Source organism: Maniola jurtina, chromosome 20 (assembly GCF_905333055.1).
Source record: "Maniola jurtina chromosome 20, ilManJurt1.1, whole genome shotgun sequence".
In the NCBI taxonomy this organism is placed as follows: Eukaryota; Metazoa; Arthropoda; class Insecta; order Lepidoptera; family Nymphalidae; genus Maniola; species Maniola jurtina.
The window spans coordinates 8,252,470-8,260,398 of NC_060048.1; the positions used below are offsets into that span (position 1 = coordinate 8,252,470).

The 7,929-nt window shown below is 34.0% G+C and overlaps 1 protein-coding gene across 3 annotated transcripts in view; it reads left to right on the top strand.

Moving 5' to 3' along the window:
* Positions 1-3,546, top strand: part of LOC123875985 (semaphorin-1A) — a 438,478-nt gene extending 434,932 nt beyond the window's left edge. For all 3 annotated transcript variants that reach the window (XR_006798239.1, XR_006798240.1, XR_006798238.1), the window contains exon 17: positions 10-3,546. The gene's annotated coding sequence lies outside the window, so the exon portion shown is untranslated. The remainder of the gene's footprint in view (positions 1-9) is intronic.
* The last annotated feature ends 4,383 nt before the right edge of the window (positions 3,547-7,929 follow it).

Below are 7,929 nucleotides of genomic sequence, written 5' to 3' on the forward strand. Positions count from 1 at the left end.
GAATTGCAGTGTCGCAGCGCAGCAGCGGGTCGGGCTCGGCGTCCGCGAGCGGGTCTTCATCGTCGCCGTCGCCGCCCTCGTCCTCGCCGTCGCCGTCGGGCGAGCGCCCGCCCACGCCGCCGCCGCCGGCGCCGCAGCCCTGCGCGTACATCTACCGCAACTAGCGCGCTCGCCCCGCCGCCCGCCCCACTGACCCCGCCAGCCCACTGGAACGTTCAAACGAACCACAGAGTTCTGACGCGTTCTGTACGAATCGAGGAGTTTCCCCGAATGTGTGATACGAACATTACAAAAAGACATTCCAGAATGGTGCGTGATCGTTATTCGAACTGTGAAGGATGGGTCACATTGTTATTGTACCGATTGATAGTGATTAGTATTAGTTCGCTGAATTGACTGATGGTACGCGAACAATGAATAAAACCCAGCTAAGGCACTGGGAACGAGAAAAACATTCCGGTTACTGCAACGTTTACTAAATATGGTTTTACTCCCTGAATATAAGAATTAAGCAAGTTGTTGCTAACAATTTAAAACAAAAAAGTTACACAATGACCTATCGACCGTCCGTAAGATGTAGTGATAAATAAACCGGTGCCATGAGTCAGTTCAGCGTCAACGATTAACACTTGTTGGAAGATGTAACGTTACAATGCATCGTACAAGTGAGTTGCCTATAAAATTAGAAACTTAGAGCCTATTTTTACAAATTCAAAAAAAATTTGAAAGATAGGCTGAGAAATATAGCGTGTTATTCGTGTAATTTGTTACTACTTGGATTGTATACAAAGTCACCGTTTTCGTGACGGAAACATTCTTCCATGCAAAACAAAATAATATACGTACTCATGATTATCCAGAATTAAAACAAAGTTGACGGTATGTATATCGGAGGAGGTGACAAAAATATTTTTTTTAAAAGACGATACAATATCGATTCGTGTATGTATGATGGTGGAAAAAACTGTAACAAATTTGTAGATTGTTTAGAATATACATAGTTTACTTATATTTTAGGTAAAAATATAAGTTTTGTTGGTAACATGTTGATGACTAGTTAGTGTGAACTTGTGAATGGCATTGCAGATTTTCTTTGAGGTTCGCACTGCGATAAATTGAGCGTTGTGATTGAAAAAAATCATGCAATGAATTCACAAATCGCTTTTTACTACTATTAGTAGCACGAGATTAAGTATGATAAGAATTTCTAAAACTGAAATTAATATCCAGTATAAATCGACAACATTGTGCCAAGACTGTACTTAATTTGCTTGTATTCATCTTTTCATAGGTGTTTACAGCCTTATGTTACTGCATGTTTACATTAAGATTGTGACTGGTAAAAAAATCACTGGCGCACCAATATTAGAGTGATTTTGCACTATTTAAACATGTTTTTGGGTCACTGCCTGTAATAAAACGTTTCTGGTAATTTATTTCCAGTAAAAAGAAACAAGCAATTATTTTTTTATTTCGTAAAATCTATAAAGATATATTTGCTGTGCTTGTATGTATAGGTAAACTTAAGTACTATATTCTTTTCACTTTTACATGTTTTAATTTAATCATTTTAATTCATAGTTTGAATATGAATTTGCCGTTAATTTAGTTTAAAACTTCAAAATGTTGTCGAATTGTATTAAGGAAATCGTTTAACATTAAAGATGTAAACGGTGCAGAGAAAAATATGGATATAAATTATATTTACCCTGTATAAAATAATAATTATGTAAATCCTGATACTCATTCATTGATTAAAGTGCTTCTTATGGGTGTATCTAGATTATTAGGGGATCGTTTTGATAATTATCCGATAATGTTATAGAATTAGTGATTATGTATACATAGGTAGATACTAGAGCGTAAGCGCATTAAGGTGCGATATTGCCAATTTAGAGTGTTGGTGCGCCATTTGTAAAATACTGTGATCTGATTGATCATTGTGTAAATACATTTTGAGATAAGGATAAGAATACACGAGAATATTTAACCACTCTTAGACTTCAATACAAAAAATATTCAGTGTATCCTTGTCTTTATATGATTCTTTTAGTCAACGGTTGATTCTAAATTAAAAATCCAGACATGTGGGCCAAACTTTGAAAATTCTGTTCGATAACGTTCCTGTTGCTAATTTATAAATGATCTTAATTAAACGCTTCAACTAGCTAGCAAGTTGTTTCCAAACAGAAAGGTTTATACTCATTTTTCAATAATAATTGTTGACAATTTAATGTGTGTAAAGAAAATGTCAATTCTATTTGTAATGATCTAGTGCCTAAGTGTGTGTGGCAGGATTGTAATGTTCGTTGTCTTGACCACTCTGGCTTAGAAATTTGAGAAAGTACTTACCTACGCATCGATTAATACAATTTATTCCCATCAATTTACTAAAACGATACTATTTTTGCGTAAAAACATCTGTGAACAAAAAAATCTCAAAGAATGTCAGTACACGATCTAACTAGATTTATCCCTGACTTAATAATAGCAGCAAATATCAAGCAATAAATAAATAAAAATTACTTTTAAAACAAAATGTATAGTTGTTACAGACGCACGCAAGTAGGTAAGTACTTGCTCAAGTTACTAAACGTGTGTAAATGGTACACTGTTGAAGCTGGGTCAAATTTTCGTTTGGACTGTCGTTTCAAGAGGACATTAGAGTAGTTACAATAGATGGAAAGTTTCAATGAAACGCAAAGTTAACTTTTTATTACACTCGAAGGCATTCTGAAATTGCCTTGTTAATAGGTACTCAAGTTTATTTCACAATTAATATACCAAAGATGCCATGAACTTTTAAAGTAATATATTAATTTATTTATAGAAGTAATTAATTAAACGTATTACCTAATTAGTGAAAATGTAATATTGTTATTTTTAATAAACGTAACTGCCAACTTTCGTATATTATATTTTGATAATAAAAACGCACACATATTTGTTTGTTTCTAAATAATGAATCATTTAATAATGTAGGCGCTTTTATATTCGGACGAATGTTAAGTAGGTACAGTATGTATTTATTATTTGAATGATTAATTATAATAGAACTTTGAAATCGGCAACTTATGCCCTAGGGCACGGTCTAGGGTGAACAGGAGAGGTCAAGGAGGGAGAAAAAATACACGGTTTTAGAGCTGTAACTAAGTAAATCGATAACTATCCATTTCGACCATTTATATTGACGCTAGTCTTAGAATTAAAAAAATTGAATCGAGAAATTATTGTATGGAAAAATTGGAGAACCAGTAGTAATACCCCGCCGCCGCGCCGCCGCCGCGCCACGTCGCGTCCCACTACTAATGTCTCACAGATTCGAGTTTATGTCATTTAATTTTTTTATCAAAAAAAAGTGATCAAGTGCGAGTCGGACTCGCATGCGAAAGGTTCCGTACCATCGTACAAGACTTACTGAACAACTTAATGTAGAACTCTGCAAGTTAATAACCGTCTGCGCCATCTGTATGCGATTTAGTGAATTAAACTTTTTGGTAACACATTTTTTTACCCGACTACGGCAAAGCCGAAAGGAAGGGTTATTTTGTGTGATATATTAACCACAAATTCATGGTTTTCAGATTTTTTGCTTTACTTGTGCTATAAGACCTACCTTCCTGTCAAACATGATTCTAGGTCAACGGGAAGTAGGTACCTACCCTATATGTTTTCTTGACAGACACGACAGACAGGCAAACAGATAAAAAAGTGATCCTAAAAGGGTTCCGTTTTTCCCTTGAGATACGGTAGGTACCCTAAAAAAGTACCTACCTGGAGTTTTCCAAAACAAATACACTTAACCACGCTCTGAAACCACTATTTCACCGTGTAGGTACCTATTCCTAAAATTATTATGTCGCTCTTTTTCGGGTTAGCCCCATCGGGACAGGGACATACCAAGATACAAATAAATACAAATAATTTATTTCCAAAAAGATTAATAACTAAGTACAATTAAATTTACATCTTATTAATAAGATTGTTATAATTTCACTAGTCGTGTGCCCGATGGAATTTCCCATCACCCCCATTTAAACTCTCTTAGAAAAAATCGAGTAAATGCGCGCATTCTGAACATTTTTCTCGATAGTATGTGTTTTACATTGTGGGTTATGTCTACCTAAAGATCAATACGCTATGTAAAATTTTAGGTTTTCTCTTCGCTTCGCTGCCAATGAGAAACAACCTACGTATTGCCTATATGAATTACTCGAAGTCTAGAATTTTGCGAGGCCCCCTAATACTGGGGGCCTCAAATTTTGTCTTTATATTATTGTGTAATTATTTTTGCAATAAGCTTGCGATTGGGTTAATATTATAAGCATTAGGTAGGACTGATGACAGACAATTTTACGTTGATGTATAATTATAAGGTGTAAGTTGCCTTTTTTAATAGTTCGCCATACAATTTTTTTGCAGACATACGTAAGAGAGGCTAGTATATAAATGTAAATAGCGGTTTCTGTAATGTAATTTATACTTTTGGTCGGAAATAGCGTAAGCGATAGATTAAGCGCAAGAGAAATTTTTGAACGCGAATTGTTAAGAATTGTTTTTTGTATTAATTAAAAAGAAGTAATATTACGAAATGTACAATAACCATTTCTACGTTTAAAATTACTGAACCACCTTTTATACTCGTAAACATGCCTAGAAAGTCTCGTGTAAGCGTAAATTATTTGAAAATATTAAAAATTATATTAGAGCGTATCGAGTACATTTAAATTTCATTTTAATCCAATTTGTAATAAATAGCTACTTATCAGTTGTTAAAGTGAATTTTAGGTACATTTTTGCACCTACCAGTACGAAGTAGGCATAGACGAGATCGGGTAACAAAGAAACTATCAATATGTATGAATCAGTATGCAAACTGAATCTAGTTAGAAAGACCAGAATAAAATTTGGTAAAATGATTATATAACTGAAAGCTAAATTGACTATCACAGTCAGACTATTTGAGCATTCCTGCAATGTACCTAAATGTATCAAATTTGTTATTATTTGTTGCGAATTGGATTAAAATATTAGGTAGATTATATAGACCGCTTATTTTGTTTTGAGACTTGAAGCCTTAGTGTTAGAAATTGAAGACTTTATTATAATAAAAAGGAGTATCTGTAATTACAGAAGAATCGATAGAATAAAGATCGGAAACTTTTATGAAAGTATTGTTAAGTAATAGCGGGTTTCATCACATCTCAAACTAACCATCACATAGGTTTACTATAGCGTGTATATATTATGGGGTTTATTTATAGGGGTAGCTGCGCCTGCTAGAAACGTTTATGCGATACTTGTCACTTTGTTTAAATTCAATAGCCTCACATATTTTTTTTAAATATGTTGCATCTATAGTTATATATTTTATTAAATGGCGCTCTAAAATTGAAATGAAGATTGAGCGTTACCTCTTTAAATATTCTTATTGATTAGGTAGGTACCTACCTAAATAGTTTAATTTTAATTAATAGTTTCATTATTATAGTGGTGTTCTGTAGAAATCCTTGCAAGAAATCGTCGCCCAGCACTGAACCGTATTGAGACGACCACTAATAAATAACACGAGGCTTCTAGGAATGGGGGCCTGTTCACGTTTTACAAGTCAATGAGTTTCAGAATACTACACTGTCTAATATTTTAAGTACATAAGACATTTAAGTAGCATGGAAGAATAATTATTCAGTAAAATTATCAAGGGCAGTTGGATATTACATTAACATTATGATATTATGATATTGTGTTGATACAACGGTTTTTACATAGTTTTTTTTTTTATATTATCATTTTAACTGGTCAAAAAGTGACAAGTATGGCCTAAAATGTAAAAGAAAGTCTGTTAAACGCGTGTGCAATATTTTTCTACTTCTCTTTCGAATCGTTCCAATATCCGCGTTAACGACAAAATAGATGGGGAGATCGGTAACTATGGAAGTGCCTAAGTAAACTTACTTGCATCTGTAGTCTTTATTCACAATCGTTACTCCCAGGAACCGGCCTTTAGTGCATTTTTTTAGCGTGCCTTTAGTAAAACTACCTATTTAGTTTGTATACCCGCCAAATGTTATACCCGCTAAAACTATTTGGAATAACCATAGATAATTTTATAATAACTCTGATAACGTAACTACCTACAATATGTTACGCATCTGGTAATTGCATGTTACAAGAAAGATTCATAAAATTCGAGAAATGTAGGCGAAGCTCATGCAATTTTATTTTGAAAAGACAGTAGGTAGGCTTGTGTGTGTGACACGCATGCGTATGTACCTACGCGCCTTTGGGTAAAAGGACACCTACGACTACGAGCAAGCTTCAAAAGTCAAAACATGGCAACCCTTACCCGTGTATAGAAGTCGTTGGTTTAAAATTATAAAAAGGGCAAATAAAAAGTTACAATAGGCCACTTGTAAGTTAGGTAATACAGTTCGTGATACACCACCACATTCTATTAAACTATGTTGTATTGTATAATATGTTCAATAAGTAGGGGAAGTCCGGGAGAGTTGAACCGCTTTTTGCTTAAAGTGTCGTATTTTCTTATAAATGAGGCTTAGTGATTCAATTGTAATTATAAACAGTAGCTTATTTATTTAGGATTACTTATGCAAAATTACTTTTTCGAAATTATAATACTGAAATATGTTATATATATTTGAATGAAAAATGGGATTTGGGTCAAATCTCCCCACCCCGAGGGACACTTGAACCGGGGTCTGGGGAGAGTTGAACATAGCATTTTGAAGGGGAAAATAAAAACATTTTGTAGCTTAAATTACAGATATATTAAACAAAACATCACAAAATGATATTAAATCATAAATAAACATAGCTATTGCTTTTCTTATAAAGAAAAAACTGATGTGAGTGAGACTCGCGCACTCGGAATTTTTTTCCAACATTTTGCACGATAAATCAAAAACTATTATACATAAAAATTAATAAAAATCTGTTTTAGAATGTGCAGGTAAAGCCCTTTCATATGATATCCCACTTGATATAGTTATCTTATTTTGAAAATTAAAACACTTTTTTTTTTTAATGATGTAACCACAAATTCGCGGTTTTTAGATTTATTCCTGTACTTGTGCTATAAGACCTACCTATAAGGGTTCCGTTTTTCCTTTTGAGGTACGGAACCCTAAAAAAAAAAAATTCAACATATTCTTTAACATTCCACAATCAACATAATTATTAAACATTTCGCCAACAAAGTTAATTATATACTTAACGTTTCTTTAATCAAATTTGTTGGTCTTTCTTAACCTTTTCATCAATATCTTGTGTAACTCCTACGCATATCTCATGGACATAATATCTTCGGCATAAACCACATAAGCGTATAGTCATAATTTCTTCTGATGTGCAAACAAAACAATACCAACGATCATTCACGTCAGGAATTCTGCAAAATCACTATTACTGGAACTATCAGCGTACGCAACATCTTCACATACGTCTTCACACTCGGTTTCACTATCATCATTAGCATTTTTATTTTTTTTAGCCTTTTCCAGTTTTCTTTCTCTGGGCTTTTTGTTTCGAACCTTGTTTAGTTAACTGTAGATTGAGACATGAACCACTGGTCATATCTCCCGCACCCGCCATGGTTCAACTCTCCCGCATATACTACTTTGACATTAAATTTTACTCACAGAAAAAACAATCAATCTTACCAAAAAAATACTTAGCACATGTCAAACTACAATAATCAGACAGTACAATAGTAATACCACACAATACGTAACTCTATAAACACGGCCGCAATCTCAAAAATACATAAATTAATAAAATTTACTCCGTCGTAACAAAAACACTTTTCCGAGCCTGATAGCCAAACAAACCGGCCATTGTAAAAAATGGCGGCGTGCTGGTTATTGGCCTCCCACGCTTTACCAATGACCGTCTTGACGTTTCATTAGCGCG